This window comes from Piliocolobus tephrosceles, chromosome 1 (genome assembly GCF_002776525.5).
Source record: "Piliocolobus tephrosceles isolate RC106 chromosome 1, ASM277652v3, whole genome shotgun sequence".
NCBI classification, from domain to species: Eukaryota; Metazoa; Chordata; class Mammalia; order Primates; family Cercopithecidae; genus Piliocolobus; species Piliocolobus tephrosceles.
In genome coordinates this window covers 158,354,166-158,374,241 of record NC_045434.1, presented here as the reverse complement: position 1 = coordinate 158,374,241, position 20,076 = coordinate 158,354,166, and the positions used below count along the sequence as shown (strand labels likewise).

General features: G+C 44.0%; 1 protein-coding gene and 1 pseudogene across 1 annotated transcript in view; one reads left to right on the top strand and one right to left on the bottom strand.

Moving 5' to 3' along the window:
• Positions 1–20,076, top strand: part of ROR1 (receptor tyrosine kinase like orphan receptor 1) — a 411,963-nt gene that overhangs the window by 9,228 nt on the left and 382,659 nt on the right. The gene's annotated exons all lie outside the window — the stretch shown is intronic.
• On the bottom strand, positions 4,889–5,476 carry LOC111541430 (annotated as a pseudogene).

Below are 20,076 nucleotides of genomic sequence, written 5' to 3'. Positions count from 1 at the left end.
ACCTCTGTGAATCCTCTACCATGCCCAAAGCAGAATCCAGTCTAAAAGCCAGGATAAGGGCAAATGGGAGAAGATACAAGAGCAACTGTCTTGGTGTCTTCCCTTCCATTTGGTAACTACACAACTACTTACTCTTCCAACAGCCGCGTGTCTGTTGAAAAGGTGCACAGCAGAGCAAGAGTATGTGGGCTTTAGAAGCAGATTAATCCTGACCAGGCCTCTCACTGGCTGCTGAACACTCCTTGAACACTCACAATGCATGTGGCAGGGTGCTCAGTGTGTTCCATGGTATCCCCATTTTCCAGATAAGGAAACTGAGGCCCAGATAAGGTAAGTAACCTGCCCAAGACCACACAGAGAGTTAAATGGGAAAACTAGGATTTGAACCTACATATGCTAAGGCTTGGGTTTTGTTCCTAATCATTATTATGCCAAACTACATTGTAGTTTTTTTTTTTTAAACTCTGTCTGATGATTAAAATTCTCTGTAAGATCCCAGCCAAATAGCTGAGTCAAAATAATTATAATTAAATCCTCCATTTGTATAGGGCTTTGCAGCTTACAAATCATTTTATATATAGTATTACCTTTAATTTTCCAAAAAATACTGTTAAATAGGATTTATTTCTCTCTCCCTTGTGTGAGTTTGGCAGCTCACACAAGGTCATTCTGTAGCTGTCAGAGCCTGTCTAAAACCCAGCCCCTTTGACTTAGGGCCCATTGAACTTTCTGCTCTAAAAGACTACATTTGTTTGGAATTTGTGCCTCTAATATACTGATATATGACAATTTTCACTACTGTTTCACCAGCAGGTGAATTTGCCTGATTTTCACTTGTTTCATCCATAAAATCTTCAAATCGCCGTTGTCTTTAGAAACAGTTGAAAGACATTGGTAGATGGGACCTGGCTCTGGGATTTCTGCAACCTAAGAAAATTTACTTGCAAAAAGACAGAGAAGTTACTTAAAAACAGGATTTTCCTAAGTGGTTAGTGATTGTGGCAGAGAGAGGAGCCAGAAAGAGAAGGACTTTGGCATCAGATGGACTAGGATCACTACTGCTCTGCCAGGTCAGCAAACTACATAACCCCTGAGACTGGCTTTCCGCACCTGTAAAATGGGAGCCATAATGGCGCCTACCTTGACAGAGGGGGAAGGACCATGGGCAGTGTTTGGCACAGTGCCTGGGCCATAGTTGGTGGTTGGTGTGTGATCGAAGCTGCACCTCTGAATTGAATGGAGAGCAGCAATTCTTCCTTTAAGATTTTTCACAGATGGGATAGGGCAAAATTGCTAGTCCTCAGCACCTTGTTGGCATGATTTTATAATACAGTTATCTCTGGCGCGGACTTTCTTAGCACCTGGAAGTCTTAGGTTATAATTATATTAATGTTTCTCAAGGGCAGGGACTTTCTTATGCTCTGTGAAGGTTAAACATCATAAGGTAAAAATAGAACATGCTGCCTGAAATCCTAGATATCTTTGAAAGGCTCTTATCTGTTTTTCATGGGAAATTGACACCATTTCCGGATGGGTTTAGACAATGTACATGAAAGCAACTTATTCTACTTTTTCTCCGTAAGAGAAATTATAGCCTCGCCTCTGAGATTTCACTCCAACTGGGGTATATCAAAGTTTTTACGTATTTTCACACCCCCTGGAGATTACTGACTGTTTTTCTTTTTTCTGCCTGAACCACGCTGAAAGTGTGGTGATGGACTGTATTAGCCTTTCATATGCCTACCTTAAAGAAGTAATGCTTGACCCAGTCTGACTGTTTTATCTCCTCCCTTTGGAGAACTGTTGTGTGTTGTATAGGGATTTCAGTCCCAGGATATTGCCTGTTGGAGACCAGTGGTGTGTAGACCACTGAAAACAGGCAGCAACAATATTTTTTTTTTGAGACGGAGTCTCACTCTGTGACCCAAGCTGGAGTGTAGTGGCGCGATCTCAGCTTACTGCAACTTCTGCTTCCTGGGTTTTTTAAACGATTCTGCTGGCTCAGCCTCCCGAGCAGCTTGGATTATAGGTGCCTGCCACTATGCCCGGCTAATTTTTGTATTTTTAATAGAGACAGGGTTTCACCATGTTGGCCAGGCTGGTCTTGAACTCCTGACCTCAAGTGATCTGCCCGGTTCGGCCTCTCAAAGTGCTGGGATTACAGGCATGAGCCACCGCGCCCGGCTTAAGCAGCAACAATTTTCGACGATGTTCTTAATCTACCAGTGATTTGCCCTCTTTTTCTTTGCGCAGCTCATAGCGCTTTGCCCACTCACATCTGGTGTCCTTAAGTCAAAGTGTTGAAAACTTTGCCTGTGACCAGATGGTCTTCAGTGGGTTAGAGTCTGCTGTCAGGGCCTCCCAGTGAACACTTGATAACTAATGTCCTTTTTCCCTGCTGAGGACGGGAGGAGCTGAACTGAGCATGTCCAGTCTGTGCTACCCAGCTCATCCATAAGTTGCTGCCTAGGACTGTGCTCCAGGCACCTGCAAGGAGAAGTTAGTAAAGGTGCAGAGAAAGTCCAGGACTTAACACTGATTAGTCTCCCTCCCCAGAAAGAAAGCACCAGGCACAGGGAATAAAGCATTTTCCCCTTTATGCTGGCTATAACTTGATTTTTTTTTTTTTTTTAAGGAGCAATTGTCAGATTTGGTGGTTGTATTGGGGTTAAAACTATATAGATAAGGTGGTCAAAACCTTTTACAAATAATCCTCTCACATCTTTGCCCGAGGGCTTAGGTTTAGAAAGTTTCTTAGCCATCCCAGGATGTGGGTGAAAGTGGCTTCACCCAGACTCATCAAACACAGAGCAATTGATCTGAGTGCTGGTGGATGGGAGGGAAGGAAAGGAGGGGTCCAAGAGGCATAGCTGCACCTGCCCAAGGGAGACATCCTGTGTAAACTAACAAGAAGTCACTGGTGCTTCCGTTTGGTTAAATACTGATTTAGTAACTGAAAGGGATGCGGGAGAAATATGGCAATATCCTCTCCTGTAAGAAGTTTACTGTTTTTATTAGGGAGGCAAGAGTGATACACCCTAAATGGTATGGAAATAATGAATTGATCCCAATGTCAGTGTCCTGCCCTTGGTTTAGGGCCCTTTGCCTATCTTGAAGCTTCCAGGAATTTCTTCCCTCACACCGGCCCACCTCCCTGGCAGACTCTTTCCTCTCTTCATTTCTTCTTGCTGAATTCTTACTTGTTCTTCAGCCTGTATTGCATCCACATCCGGGAAGGCACCCTGGCCTGTTTCAGCCTCTGTCAGTCCTTCTTTTGTGGTCTCACCTTCCACCAGTATTCTCACATAGTCCATCTAAATCACATCTGCTTATTCTGATTTAACCCAACACCTTTGCGATAATTGTCACTGTCAAGTATTAAGCATTGACTGTGGACCGAGCACCTGGCAAGGCATTTTGTATTTTGTAGTGGAATCATATTATTTTCTCCCTGTAGAACTATTGCCCTTCCCTCCCTCCCTCCCTTCCCTCCCTCCCTGCCTTCCTTCCTTCCTTCCTTCCTTCCTTCCTTCCTTCCTTCCCTCCCTTCCTACCTCCCTTCCTTTCTTCCTTTGCTTCCTTCTCTTCTTTTTTTTTTCTTTTTTGACGGAGTTTTGCTCTTGTTGCCCAAGCTGGAGTGCAATGGTGCGATCTCAGCTCACCGCAACCTCTGCCTCCCGGGTTCAAATGATTCTCCAGCCTCAGCCTCCCGAGTAGCTGGAATTACAGGCACCTGCCATCACACCTACCTAATTTTTGTATATTTAGTAGAGATGGGTTTCGCCATGTTGGCCAGGCTGGTCTCAAAATCCTGACCTCAAGTGATCCACCCACCTTGGCCTCCTAAAATGTTGGGATTACAGGCGTGAGCCACTGCGCCCGGACTATTGCCCTGATTTCGATCCTTCATCCGTCACTCCCTCCTTCTGGGAAATGCCCCTTCATCAGTTCCAAAAAGGAACTACTCTGGCCCACACTAATCATAGTCTTTCCTTGGGATTTAGGGGCAGCTCTTCTGGGGTGGGGAAGCTGAGAGATGCCCTTGGTCATGTCTGAGCCCAGGAAAGAAGCTGGTGTGTAGGAGAGAATGACTTCATATCCAGAGCAGGCATTGTTGAGAGGCGGAAGAGGTCTGACAGCCTTCCAGTCTCTTTTCCACCTCCCTCGGGTTTCCTTATCTGAACCAGTAGATGCTGCTTTCATGAGGTTATTGTGTTCCTACAATGCACACAGCCTCACCTCACTAATCCTCATAACAAAATGAAGTGGGTGTTATCTTTTTTTTTAAACCTAAGAGGAAGCAGTTTTATTGCTTTTTCTGATGAGAACATTTATTTCCATTAAAAGCAAATTCAGAAATATATAATGAAAACACATTTCACCCATTATCCTACCATTCAGAGATAACTTCTGATTGTGTTGTTTATACATGTGGATTTATAAAAGGAGGTTATGCTTTTATTCCCAAAAGAAAACTAAGGCTCAGAGATGTTAAGTAATTCCTCTAGGGTCAAAACCAGTGCAAATTACTAAAACATGTTGACTGTCTGTTAAATTCAATGTAATTAAGTGCCACAGGGAGTTACAGGCAGTGGGTTTTGTGGATCAAGAAGGAGAGAGACTGGCATTGATTGGAATTACCGGGAGGGTTTTCTGAAGGAGGTGGGGCTTGACAGAGTGATCTAATATATATATATTATATGATATATCATCATATTATATGACATATCTGATATATATCATGATTATATATCATGATACATATATATCAGATATATCATATATATGATATATGATATATAATATATATGATACATTTTAAGGCTTGTTTTATTTTAATGGCTGATCTGTATAATCACAGAGGCCAGTATGTACAAAGTGGGAGCTTTTATTTCCTAGTCTCTTCCTCCTTGGACAAGGTCTTGATGATTTCCTCCTTCTTGGCCTGGAGGCACTCTTTACGACGCTTGCATGCTTCCTTGGTCTTAGACCTTTGGGCCTCAACCTGTTCAGCCAGGAGCTTCTTATGGGCCTTGTCTGCCTTCAGCTTGTGGCTGTGTTCCATGAGAATTGCTTGTTTTTGAACATTGCCCTTCACCTTCAGGTACAGGCTGTGATACCTGTGGCGATCAATCTTCTTAGATTCGTGATATCTTTTGAGCAGCCGGTGCAGAATCCTCGTTCTCCTCATCCATGTGACCTTCTCTGGCATCCGAGCATTGGCTGTACCCTTTCACTTACCTATGCCCATGTGCCTGCCCTTCCGGTAGGCCAAGGTGTTTTCCTGGCATCAAGCCCGGGAATGGACAGTCATTGGCTTGCGGATGATCAGCCTATCTTTGATCAGCTTCCGGATCTGCTGATGGGAGTTGGCCTTGGTGATTTCATTGGTCTCATTGGGGTTCAACCAGACCTTCTTCTTGCCACAGCGGAGGACCCTAAAGGCAAGCCTCTTCTGAAGCCTGAGCATATTCATGGCTGTGGCTGTAGCAGTGAAAGGCGAGTGATCTAATATTGACTTGATTCCTCCCATTAAGTGGCCTCTGAGTGGGCGAAGCCAGTGAGTGGGGCCACCTGAGCACTGCCTGCTGTCGAGACTGGGCGCTGCCTAAGACAATGATTAGTTTTGAGCTTTTCTGAAATGTGAAAATTAAAGTACAAATAAGTCAGTGTGAACATGGCAAAGAGGGACAGAGGAAGAGACATATGATATCTAGAAGGAAGCTGGCAGGTTAACAGGGTGCCAGGAAATTAAGACCTAAAGAAACAGAGTGGAGGAGTAGGAGGGTAGGGGCACAACAGTGGATTGTGGTTTTGCATTTGAATCAGGGGGAGGAAAAAACCACCCATCCTTCCTCTCCATTTTTTTTTTTTTCTTTAAACAGTCACTGTCACTCTCTTCACTCTCTTTTGGGATTACTTGTTTATATGTTTGTCTCTCCCTCTGCACTGTGAGATCTGGGTGAGGAGGAATGTTGTTTAATTCTCATGCATATCTTCAGTGTTCAGCACATTGAGCCTGGCACAAATCAAAGAGACATGCATTAAATATTTTTCTTTTTTTTTTTTTTTTGAGACAGAGTCTCGCTCTATCACCCAGGCTGGAGTGCTGTGGCCGGATCTCAGCTCACTGCAAGCTCCGCCTCCTGGGTTTAAGCTATTCTCTTGCCTCAGCCTCCTGAGTAGCCAGGACTACAGGCGCCCGCCACCTCGACCTGCTAGTTTTTTTTTGTATTTTTTAGTAGAGACGGGGTTTCACTGTGTTAGCCAGGATGGTCTCGATCTCCTGACCTCGTGATCCGCCCGTCTCGGCCTCCCAAAGTGCTGGAATTACAGGCTTGAGCCACCGCGCCCGGCCTAAATATTTTTCAAAGCAAGGATCCACTGACGTGACTTTCAGGCAGGCCCTCCCAGGCTGTCTACAACCCCCTCTCTGGTCTCATAGGGCACCTATGCACATGGTGGCTTTTCGTGGGCTGTTCCCTCCCACAGGAGCACTTTCCCCTACCCATCAGCTACAGTCCTTCTGCCCTGGCTCAGATGTCACATCCCTGACTCAACAGGTGACATTGGATTTCCACTCCCGTGCTCTCCTAGCACTTTGTATTCTTAAATAACCTTCATTATAATTTGTCGTTGAGTATTTATTTGTGTAATGACTATTTTTTGGGATCTTCTCTATCACTGGGTTGGACGCTTCTTATGGTAGGGTCTGGTTCTGGATCTTCTGAGCCTGGGCCTGTTGAATGGATTCTACTTTTACTAAGCTTTGTTCTTCCTTCCTAGAGGCCGAGATAACTCCAACTTACCTTGGTGCAACTATCTAGGAATTTAAAACTGCGTCTTTGAACAACTGAAAATCTCCAGGCTATCTCTTCCAACAGTTGAGGAATCCAGCCCTGGAAAAAGTCAATCAGGCTAAATGACACCTGCTGTGCGTTCTGTTTGCAGGAGAGCAGTGGGCAGCTCCAGAGCTGGGCTGTTTTCCCACATGGAGTCTGTGATAACTGGGTTTTGCTGCTATAAATTAGGGTCACCCTGCTCTTAATTGGCAACCAATTCAGAGTCTCCCTTATAGTCCTCCTCTTTCTCCTTTTTTCATGTGGACTGTGTTTGAGAGAAGGTGTGGAAAATCCTGGCACTGTGCCGCAGGGACGGTGCACCTGCAGGCTGGGAATAGAGGTGGTGAGTGCTGGCTGCTGGCCCTCAGCATCTTTTTTCGTGTTGCTCTGCCCTTCCCTTTCTTTTCTCAGGAATTTTGAAAGAGGTCTCATTACTAGGGAAATATCCCCTGGGGAGCTCTTCCTTTCTCTCTTCTTTCTCTCAATGAGTAGAGGGGAAAGTGTTCTCAGTTTTGAACCTGCAAGCCATCTGGATGCAAAGATGTCCAGAAAGGCCCCCGTGTCTTTGGATTTCCTACAACAACTCTGCCTTAGCCTCCCAGTGCCATCTGCTTCAGGCTAGGACATCTTTCCTTCATGCAGGAGAAAGGGGAACTTAATAAAATTTTGCTCGGGTTTCTTGGAGCCTGAGGCAGTGGTGGGTAGGAGAGAAGCCTGGGCTGTTTTATTTCTTGCACCTGCTGTGAGTCAGGAGTGGTCCTTGGTCAGCAGGCACATGGAGGTCCGTTGGGTGCCAGGCACTGGGCAGGTGTTGGGGCTACAGGATTATCTGCTAGGACCTCAAAGGCTGGCCTGGTGGGCAGCATGACAACAATGATGGTGACACAGTGAGCGTTTGGACACAGGTCCTGGAAGGTGTGGAGAGGGAGCAGCCGATGCAGGCTCCCGTTAGAATGCTGGAGGCAGAATCAGGAAAGGTGACTCGGGAGGCTTCACTGGAAAAAATGTGTCTGGGAGGCACTAAAACAAGAGCCCATTATGTGTTTTAAAATGATATTAATAATAATGTATGGGTTTATTTGGACAAATGAGTTCACAAAATTGTGCTGTCTGTAATGTTGACTCTTGACTGAGCGATGAAACTCACTTCCCAGGCCCCTTTCTGTAAGCCAGTCCCCACCATCCCCTTGAACCTCGGCTGCTCCACCAGGGCCAAAGCAACTGAGAAGGAGGCCAAGACCCCCATGCCTCATTGCTAATCGATGGGCATGGCATGTGGGCATGGGGGTGGGATTCAGGACCTTACCTAGCATCTGTCTTCCCAGAATGTTGCTCTGCCCTTTCTGGGGACCAGATGTCTTGGTTTCTTTATCTCTGTAATGGGAATTATAACCCATTCCCTGAAAATTAGGGAAGATTATAGGAGATGAAGGCTATAAAGTCACCTTGTAAACCTAAAGTCCTATCTGAGATCGAGAGTTTAGACAGCAAGCACCATTTTGTCTTCATTTCTTGATGAATGGATCCATGAGGACTTTTTTTATTTACTCAACAGATATTTACGTGGCAGGCATCATTCTTGATCCTGAGGGTAAAGCTGTGAACAAAACAAAGACCCCAGTCATGGAGGAGTCAGGAAATACAGAAATATGCGTGACAGCAGATAACAGGAAGGGCTAAGAAAAATGATGCAGAGTAAAGAGTTTGTGATGGAGGTGGGGTGGGTGCTGTTTCATGGGGCAGTCTGAGAGGCCTCTAGGCTTAAGGGATTTGAGCAGAGAGACCTGTGTGAAGGGAAGGGGTGACCCCAAGACTGTCTGAGGGAGGAACAGTGAGTGCCGAGGCATTCAAAGCAAACGCCTTGAAATGGGAGTGTTATCAGTTTACAATACAACCAGCAATTGCTTCTACTACCACTGGTAATATTTATAGAGTCTATACTGTGTGCCAGGCAGTATTCAGGCACCTCGACAACCCTATTCGGTAGGTCCTATTTTTATCCTTCCCCCATGTCACAGATGAGGCATTCTTAGAACAAACCGAGCATCCAGATAATATGAAGAGGGAGCAGTTCTCATTTACATGGGGAGTGTATAAGTCAGAGCCCTACACAGAGGGAAGAGTGTATGGTTTGGAGAGAAAAAAAATCTCAGTTTGGGCCTGGCCTGCTACACATTTTATTAGCCCATTTTATAAATAATCCTCTTAATCTCAGAGGATTATTATGTATATTAAACGAGAGATCCAAGTAAAAGAGTGTTGCAAACTGCAGGGCACCATGAGAATATCACTTTATTCTTCTTATTTTTACATCAATTCTCATTCCTTGCCTCTTGCAAAGAGAGAGAATGAGAGAAAAATGGAAACTTGCAACTTACTTAACTTCCTTGGTTCTTTTCCTGAAAACTTGTTTTCTACTAATGTCTCTGGGAGTGAATTAACTAGAGTATCCAGTTGAATTAAGTATTTTGCTGAAAGATGAAGGGACTGTGAGATAAAGTTGGTGCCGAGGATTCTCACATTTCTAAAGGAATCACTTGAGGTGCTAGAACTCCCAGTCCACTCTTCCACAATACCAGAAACCTGTAATCCCCAGACCCAGAATCTTTTTTTTTTTTTAATTATACTTTAAGTTCTAGGGTACATGTGCACAACGTGCAGGTTTGTTACATGTGTACACATGTACCATGTTGGTGTGCTGTACCCATTAACTCGTCATTTACATTAGTTATTTCTCCTAATGCTATCCCTCCCCACTTCTCCCACCCTACAACAGGCCCCGGTGTGTGATGTTCCCCTTCCTGTGTCCTAGTGTTCTCATTGTTCAATTCCCACCTATGAGTGAGAACATGCGGTGTTTGGTTTTCTGTTCTTGCGATAGTTTGCTGGGAATGATGGTTTCCAGCTGCATCCATGTCCCTACAAAGGACGTGAACTCATCCTTTTTTATGGCTGCATAGTATTCCATGGTGTATATGTGCCACATTTTCTTAATCCAGTCTATCACTGATGGACATTTGGGTTGGTTCCAAGTCTTTGCTATTGTGAATAGTGCTGCAATAAACATACGTGTGCATGTCCCAGACCCAGAATCTTATGACAGCTTTCTCTGATTTCACATTGTGTAGATTATCTAGGCAAAAATGTAAGTGGCCTCAAATAGTGCTACCCTTTAAAATTATTCTATGCATCTATCCCAGAGTCTTGTGGGCTGAATGGCTAAATCCTAGTGGATTAGGTGAGATGGGTATTATTATTTGGGGCTATAGAATGGAAAAACTCAGGTGAAGGAAGTTATCCCAAACTTCGTAATTGATGGTGAGCCTGGATACTCATTCTCAAATCTGGTGAGGCATCGTTGGCTTATACCACGATGGCGATGGTAAGCTCATTTGTCAATCAGATGATTGATTGGCAGTAGGGTGATGATAGTTAACAATAATCTGTTGTATATTTCAAAATAGCTAGAAGAGAATAATTAGAATGTTCCTAGCATAACATTATGGCTATCCCAGTTACCCTGATTTGATCTTTATGCATTCTATGAATGTACCAAAATATCACATGGGCTCTGAAAATATGTACATCTATTATGTGTCAATAAAAAAAGTTAACCAAATGATCGATGAACACCTACTATGTGCCAGGCACAATGCTGGGTGCTGGGAATACAATGGTGAATGAGACAGGGACCTGGGTGCTTGCTCTAGGGAATGCCCTTAGGAGAAGCTCAGGGTATGTTTTTTTATTTGGAATGCTTGCTGATGTCCTTCCCAGGACCTCCAGAAAGAAGTGGTGGTTGCTTCAGCGGTCACTTGCTGATGACTGGCAGGTGTGTACCCGTGTAGCCGGCACATCTGGTGCCTGTGATCACAGCCGAGCCATCCAGTCTGAGCTTTGTTTTCCCCAGCACAGCAGTGGCTTTCTGCAGTAAGCTCCATCTTGGCTGTGCTGCCCTCCCCACTGGGGTTGGGATAACAGCCTCCTGGGTACTGTGGCTAATCTCAGGAGAAGCAGAGCCCCCAGGGAAAGACTTCTGTCTCCGTTGTGTGCACCTAGGATTAGGTAGAACTACTGCTAATGCAGTTAGGTAAAGGCAAGGGCTCTGGTTGCTGGGGAACCAGGGAGCACAGGGTGAGCCTCCCATCTGTTGTCAGTGAAGGATATCCTCACTGTCACCGCTTTCTAGGGCCAAAGGGGCCTCTGACAAAGCTAATGTGACCAAAGTTAAAATACTGGCTCTGAGAGTCAGCCAAACCCATTGAACTAACTGTGATTTTAGGCAAATCTCAAAGCCTCGGTTTCCCCATCTGTAAAAATTGGGGTACTAATCATATCTACCTCATTACCTTTTGGTGAGGGCAAAATCAGATAATACTGACGGACACTGGCATGTCCTGAGTGTGCTTGGTGAGCTGTCCATCAACAAGAGCTCAGATGACCATGTTCCAGGCGAGGAACCCGAGGCCCACTCTGGCCTTGATCAGAAATAACTACCCTGAATTCCTCAGTACCTGAGTCTGGTGTCGAAACTGGCTTCCCCGGCCTTCAGCACTAGGCCACGAAGAAACCAGCTTCTTTCTCTCACTGGTGGTGGCCTGCTGTGCCCTGCTGGCTGGGTGCAGAGGAGGAGCTCAGGACCAGTCATCAGAGGCCAGAGGGCGGCTCTCCAGCTAGACTGCTAGCAGGACCACAGTGATGGAAGCACCTGAAGGTCTTCTTCAGTTTCCTCATCTGTAAAATGCGGTGGCTTGACTGCCCCTTCTCGCCCTAAAATTGTTTTAGGAAGCCCACTGAGGAAGCAGCAAGCAAGAAGGGAACAGTGGAGGGAGCATATCAATATGATGTAAGAATAATAGGTCTCATTTTGTAAGTCCTGACTGCATGCCTGGGACTGTGCTGGGTTATACAGGGTCCAGAACGTTATCCATTTTCTAGGGGATCCTGCACTCATGAAACTGGTGCAGTCATATGGGGTGGGTGGAGAGACATCATAACGGGAGGAATTAGAATTTGTTTTGGTACGTGCCTTAAGAGAGATCTGCACAGTGACTTGTGGACCTCAGGCGAGGCTGCCTGTGTGTGCAGAGCCTCGAATGCCGTTCAGTGAAGGGAGGTCGGAACCCTGCATTCAGGGAAGCGGACTTCGTGGTTGGGAGGGCAGGTTCAGGAAGATTCTGATGGGAGGGTTGGCGGCCAGGCTAGTGCTCCAGGGGGCTGATGGATTACATTCTTCGAGTTAGAAACCATCAGAAGCCCCGCTGAGAGGGCTCTTGTGGCTATGGAGCTATGCCGGAGGTTCTCTCTTGCAAGGGGAAAACTTGGCTGTGCCTTTAAGTGTTATTCTCCTGTCCTCTCGGTTTCCTAGTATGGCAAGATTCAAATCCAAAGTATTTGCATTGGATTTGTTAATTTCAACCAGTGGTAGAATAGAATTAGAAGTCTAAACAGCCATTTTTTCTTTCCTTTGAGGGTATGTTTTCTGACCTTTTAAGGAAAATCCTGTTGAAACCTTGAAAACTTGTGACTCTAGGTGCTGGATATGACAGTGGATCGGGGACATATTGTGGACCTGCCATGTGCTTGGGCCTGAGCTGAGCAAGCTCATGGAGTTAGCTCTCTTGAACTCTTGAGATCGTGAAAATACAGTTCCAAGCCACAGAAGCCCTTTGGAGTGATTCTGAATGGTGGGAGGGCAGAGAGGCTTTGAATGCTGTTTGAACACTTAGACGGCTAAGTGCGACTCTTCAAACACTTCACGTGCCTTAGATGGTCTGGTGCAAAGGATATGCAGGAACATAAAATATCCTGCCGCTACTGGAATAAAAGTCCCTTATCTTCTGCCTCAATATTGATTTAGAACAATAGCTTGTTTTGAACTTTCTCCCCATAAATTAAATTTTAGTTTAGAAAATGCCATTAGGGGGAAATTAGTATGTAAGTACAGAAAGTTTTGGAGATGGGGGCGGGGGCTGGCTGCTCAGCAGGGAGTCTTTAAAGAGATGACAAAGGTAAAAGCATTACTCTACTCAGAACATTTCATTAAAACCCCCGTCAGATTAATCCATGGACACATAGTATTTTGAGTATCTTTTGTTTGCAACATTCTGTGCTGGAAACTGGGAGAGAGAGAGTTTAGCTTTTGTCCTCAATGTATGTGCACATTTATATGTGTTTAGTATTGTCTTACATGGGAAAGGACAATGGGATTTTTTTTTCAGAAACATTTTTCCCTTCTACAAAGGATGACATCAGTGCATAGCAGAAATGGCTCTGGACTGAGAGTCAATAAACTTGAGTTTATCTCCTAGCCTTACCTCTAGCTGTGTGGCCCCAGACAAAACACTTGCCTTCTCTGATCCTCAAGTTCTCATCTGCAAAGCAATAAGGTTGGACCAAGCCCTGTGTACTGGCAGCATCAATATCACCTGGGAGCTTGTTAGAAATGCAGAGTCTCAGGCTCCTCTCCAGAACTACTGGATCAGAAGCTGTATTTTAACATGATCCCAGGTGATTTATATGCAAATTAAAGAAACACGGCTTTAAAGAACCATTCCTCCTCTAATAGTGTATTATTTTGTGTTTTTTCCAAATGCATGTTAAAATATGGTTATGAAGAATTTATCCAAGACTGCATCAAACATTCTACATAAAATGCGTGTATCATCTCTTACCCTTCAAAAGTTTGTACTTTGTGAGAAAAAAGGGTTTAAAGGCAGAAACAGGCACAAGCAATCATACATTCAGTTCCAGTGCTAGATAAACATATTTCTTCCTTTTGCCTCCTTTGTGTTTCGGGCCTTGACAGTGTGGTAAGGGCAGCGGTGGAGAGAGGAGAGGAGGAGTTGCAGAGTCCACGTGACTGAAGGTGGAAATGGCAATGCACTGAGCCCTGAGCTGGCAGGTGGTCCAGAGAGCAGTCAGCCTCAGCCCAGCTCCTCAGAATCATTGCAAGGGTTTTGAGAATCCAGCATCATCGGTGATAAGAAAAATGTTTCACATTTTTCAAGCATATGTGAAAGTGCTTTGGTTAATGGAATAACAATTCATAGTGATTTTTTGATGTTCTATATTTTTCTAATTAATTGATTATAAATGTAAACCTATTAGATGGAAAGATGACTCTAGTTCATTTTTGCATTAAAAGGGGTCTTTCTTACTTGAAGTTTGTGGGAACTGTTGGAAGAGGGCATAATAATTAATAATGATGATGATAACAACTAACACATGCCGAGAACTTTCTAGATGCTAGGCACTGCGCCTTGCAAGGAAGGACTTTAGGCATCTGTTAATTAATTTATGGATAAGGAAACTGAGGCTCAGAGCGGTGAAGTGACTTGCTCCGAGTCATCCTATGAGTAATTGGTGGATCCAGGGCTAGAAACCCAGTGTCCTGGCTGCGGGGCCAGCTTTTTTCTGCTGTGCCTGATTTTGTGGTTTGTCTGTCTGGTGCTCTGGAGTAGCATGTGTGGGAAGGCTGAATGGAGGGTCACGAATTTTCCCGAGTTCCTCCTCTGGGAATCACAGACTATCAGAGTCCAGAGGACTTCAAAAGCATGCAGGCCACAAACTCCATTTACAGGTAAGCACATCCAGCCCAGCAAGGGAAGGGAACTTGCCCAAGGTCAAACAATTAGTAGGGTTTATTTGTTCTGTCTCCCTCTACCTGAAATTCAGGTCTATTTGAACAAGTGAAACAAGCCCTTCTATGAAAGCAAATGAACATGGTTTTGAATATTGCATCTCAGGTTGCTGTGAGGACTATATCTATCTTTGAGAAGGATTCAGCATAGTCACTGGTAATTGATAAACACTCAAATAAAGTTTGTTATTGTTATCATTTTTACTAAGCTTCACCTATTAAATTTAGGGACTTTTTGTTGTTGTTGTTTTTTTAAAGCAGGAGTGATTGTAGTCTTGTCTTTTTTTTTCCCATGTTCTCTATCTTCAGGATAACCTTTGGGAGGAGAGACCACCAAATCCCTTTTCACTGAATACTGCACCACAGTCATTGGAAGCCATGTACTGGGAAGGGAGAAAGTTGTCCCTTTGAGAGGCTGTGTTCTTCATCTTATGAGCCCATGCCGTGCTGGCTCTCATTGAGCCAAGAAGCTATCTTTTTGGCAGTAGGTCTCCTGATCCTGAAGATTTGAATGGAACAGACATTTTCTGAGAATCAGTCAGACATCTTTCCACTCTGCATACAATTGTTACCAATATAGAGAACTAGGGACTGATTTAGAATCAGAGCCAACTTCATAAGTTTGCAACCTGTGCAACCGCACAGACCATCCACACTGGAGCCCCCGGTTGATTTCTGCTCTGTGGGGAAATTGGAATTCTTAATATTATTTTCAATAAGAGGCCCCACTTTTTTATTTTGCATTGGGCCCATCAACTTAAGTAGGTACTCTTGGTTAGAATAATCTAGAACAGGACCAAGAGCCTCTGAAGGACAAGTCAGTGGGGGTTGCAGTTTTTGGGGGAGCAGGAGGCCACAGACCTGACCCCTTGTGATGGGTTCTGGTATTATGCATGGGCTTGAGCCAGGCAGCATGCGGTCTGCTGCCGCAGGGAGGAGGTAAGCAGGGTGGTTTGTGGTCTTGCCCACCCATCACTTTACCCTGTGAGTACAGACAAGTCACTAACTGCTCTGCATGTTTCCTTTGCGTCCCCAGCTTTGATCACACATAGTACCCAGCACATAGTAATCACTTAACACATTGTGGCTATTTACTTTATTGCTGCTCTAAAGTAGTCCAGAGATGAACCATCTTTGGTTCATATTCAAAGGCTATTCAGGGTCCTTAACGTTAATTCCCCTGCTAGTAACCTCTTTCTTTTATTGATTCAACAGCTGGATTAACTTCCCCAGCATCATCATTTATTAGCCACGTAACCTTAGATACTTTTGCTTAATGTTTCTGAGTCTCAGTTGCCTCATCTGTAAAGAAGGGATGATCATGTCTACCTTGAAAGGCTGTTAGGAAAACTAGAGATAATACATGTAAAGCCCCTGGAATAGTAGTGACTGGCACATAGTAGGTGTCCGAGTCACTTTTCTTATTATAACGTTGACATACAAACAGCTTTCATTGTGTTATTCCCCTTCCTCAAAAAAATCTTCAGTGGCTCCCCATTGCCGTGGCCATGGTGGATCAAAGCTCATCATGACCTAGCTATGGTCTACATTGTCTGACTTCTCTTACCAGCATTTAAAAAATTCTCCAATGTTAGCTGTGTCTTGCTCCCCAGGCCACTGGAACCGCCTTGGTGATAGAAGTCCATGTTGTCACTTGAGTGCCTAGGAGCGTGCCTGTCACAGTGTCTGTATGGCTGGTTGTTAACCACAGTGTATTTCAGGAATATTGTGCAATTCTGCTTTTTTCCCCATTTGTGTATAGCTCTTAGTTCCTTCAAACTGGAAATGGATTATGGTTTTGCATTTGACTCAGGAGGAGGAAAAAAACACCCATTTTTCCTCTCCTGTTTTTTTGTTTTGTTTTGTTTTGTTTTGTTTTTAAACAGCTACTGTCACTTTTGGGATTATTTGTTTATATGTTTGTCTCTCTCTCTGGACTGTGAGATCTGGGTGAGGAGGAATGGTGTTTAATTCTCGTGTGTATCTTCAATGTCCAGCACATTGAGCCTGGCACAAATCAGAGAGACACTCATTAAATATTTGTCAAATCGATGAATATTGGAAAGCTCAAGTTTTTATGGCAGACAAGGGAGACAGTGGGAGCTGCCTTTTTACTGGAGAAACATTGTTTATTAGATCTGTATGGATCATTTAGAAAATATGCAGTTGGTTATCTTTTATGGTCAAAGAAGAAAATCAGTATAAAATGCTTAATTAAAAGCAGGAGCTAACATTTCCCCTAGTAATGGAGGCAGGCTTGTGAATATTTTCCTTTCTTCAGCTCAGGAGATGGGCAGGCAACCAGGCTCAAAGATGGGGATGCTTCATAGACAGATGAGAAGGTTGGACTTAGGAGGACTGAGTCCCAGGGTTACCCTGGGTCAATTTTGCTTTAATGTTTCTCCTCATGGATGTTGGAAACCTGAATGAAGAGTGTTAATTCCTTAAGATATTCTGATGACAATGTCAACCCCTTTAAGGTGATTTTGCTGTTACCTATGAAATTACCACTTGTTTGTGAATTGATTATAATGGCATTATGTATTTTCTTTAACCCAGTGAGTCCAAAATATCATCATTTCAACATGCAATCCTCATAAAAATTCTTATTGTGATATTTTGCACTCTTCTTTTTTTACTAAGTCTTTAAAATTAGGTGTATATATTACTTTACAGCACAGCTCATCTCAGACTAGCCATATTTCAGGTGCTTACTCACCACATATATTGAGAAACACATCTCTGAAATTTGAGGAGAATATTGTAACAAATCCAGGCATGTGAACACTTCGAGATCCAAGCCTCTAATACTTTGGGGCCATTTAATCATTTAATTTCGAGACAAATAGTTTTACAGATTTCAGTGGCTCTAATAATGACTCCAAATCATTAAAAATAAGATTCAATTATCTACATTGTATTTAAGAGAGCCAAGTATGGTATGAAATATGTATTTAGAAAACTCTCCATCAAATTTCTTTTTTTTTTTTGAGATGGAGTCTCGCTCTGTCGCCCAGGCTGGAGTGCAGTGGCGCAATATCGTCTCACTGCAACCTCCGCCTGCTGGGTTCAAGCAATTCTCCTGCCTTAGTGTCCTGAGTAGCTGGGACTACAGGTGTGTATGCCACCATGCCTGCCTAATTTTTGTATTTTTAGTAGAGATGGGGTTTCACCATGCTGGCGAAGCTGGTCTTACACTCCTGACCTCGTGATCCACCTGCCTTGGCCTCCCAAAGTGTGGGGATTACAGGCATGAGCCACCATGCCCGGCCCAAAAATATTTTTTAAAAAGATTTGACATATAATCCAGCCATTGTACTCCTGGACATTTGTCCCAAATAAATGAAAACTTGTGTTCACACAAAAGCCTGTGCAGGATTGTTCATGGCAGCCTTGCTTGTAATAGCCAAAATCTAGAAACAATCCAAATGCCCTTCAGTGGGTGAGTGGATGAACAAACTGTGCTGCATCCATGCCATGGAATACTACTTCACAATAGAAAGAGGTGAACTATCGACGCACTCAATGACTTGGACGGGTCCAAAGGGAACTGTGCTGAGTGAACAAAGACTCAGCAAAACTCAGTGAAAATAATGTTTTACTGAGTAAAAAATGAGACATTAAAAAATGTACGCTTTTGAGATTATGCTGAGTAATCTCTAAATCTCTCTAAAATGTTATAGAACATTCCCAAAATCACAAAATTAAAGAAATAGAGAACAGATTAATGGTTGCCAGGGTTAGGGACTCAGGACGGGGGCATCCTGGGAAGCGGATGACCGTGGCTGTGAAGGAGGATCATGAGGCAACTCTGTGGTGGTGGAAGAGTCCTGTATTGTAATTGTAGTGGTGGTTACATGAACCTATGTGTGATAAAATTGCACAGAACACACACACACACACACACACACACAAATACACGTGAGTGCATGTCAAACTGGTCCAATCTCAGTAAGGCCTATGGATGTACCAATGCTGATTTCCTGATTTTTCTGTTGTATCAGTGTTATAGAAGATGTTACCAGAGGGCAAAACTGGATGACGGGTACGTGAGACCTGTCTGTGCTATTTTCACAACTCCCTGTGAATCTATAATTATTTTAAATTAAATAAAAGCCCGGTGCTTGAACGGATGTTCTATTATTTGTAAAGCCTCCTTCCTAGAACTCTACAGTGAAGAACCCCAGTGAAGATGTATGAATGAGGATGAGCATGGACATCTGTTCAGGGATGCTTTTTATTTTATTTTATTTTTTGCCATTCTTTCTTTATTTTTAATTATACTTCAAGTTCTGGGATACATGTACAGAATGTGCAGGTTTGCTGCATAGGTGTACATGTGCAGGGCTGCTTTTTCTACAAGCTTGGGGTTGGGCTTACCTCAGTGCAGAGGGGAATGGTTGTGGGTTGTGGCCTAGCTGCAAACTCTCCCCTAAGTAAGAAGGGACCCCATTCTTGTTCCAGTTTCTTGTTAAGGTCACTGCAGCAGAGGATGCTATCTCTAGGCTCCTGGATCAGAACGTCCCCTGAGGTGCCTCTGGGCTGTTTGACCCCACCTTGGGAATGCTAGAGCCTGAGATCTTGTCGTTTGCTCTTCACATTTTCATATTAATGTGTCACTGGTTTCAGCAGTTGCCTCTCAGTTCCGTCCCTGGCGAGTATTTCATAGCCAGATGAACTTTAATCCCTGAATGTGCTGAAAGGGAGGGTTCCTTTTCCTCTTTTGAAGATTCTGCTCCCCTATAAGAAAAGTGCATGATTTAATTAGTGGATGAAAGAAAAGGGCCCAAATGGAGCCAAAAAAGAGTCAGCAGCATTGCCACCCACCTGCAGACACACAATAAGATAAAAGCAGCACCTGATCCCGGAGGGGACGGAACCAGGAGGGAGAGGGACAGGCTTGGCCACAGGTGTAGCCCGGAGTCAGGAAGCCCGTGGCCCAGGACCAGCTCAGCCACTGGCTCAGTGTGACCTTGGAGCTCAGCCTCTGTGGGATTTGTTTTCTCATCCTTTTAAAATGGGGATGGTAATATAGATCCTTCCTACCTCCAGAAACGTGTAGACAACAGAAAGAAGATGTGGGCAAATCTATGAAAGTATAAAATGCATTATAAGAAAGTATGATGCAATTTTTAAATGATTGCTCATAATGCATCACCTGGAGTGAAACTAGCCAGAGTAAGAGAGGAAAGTGGGGAAGATGCAGATCTCTGTTCTTGTATCTTTTTAAAAAAGCACAAAAAGATGATGTCTTGGTAAAGAGTAGAAATTTGACATGTCTAGTTGTGATAAGAATAGAATTTTAGTGGTGATTGTCCATTTGTCCACTTGGGATCCAAGCATTCCAAAGTATAAGATGCTTCATTACAGGCTGGGTATGGTAGCTCATGCCTGTAATTCCGGCCACTTTGGGAGGTGGAAGCAGGAGGATCTTTTAAGGCCAGGAGTTCATGACCAGCCTGGGCAACATAGCAAGATCCTGTCTCTATAAAATATATTTACAAAATTTGCCTGGTGCAGTGGAATGCACCCGTAGTCCCAGCTACTAGGAAGGCTGAGGTGGGAGGACTGCTTGAGCCCAGGAGTTTGAGG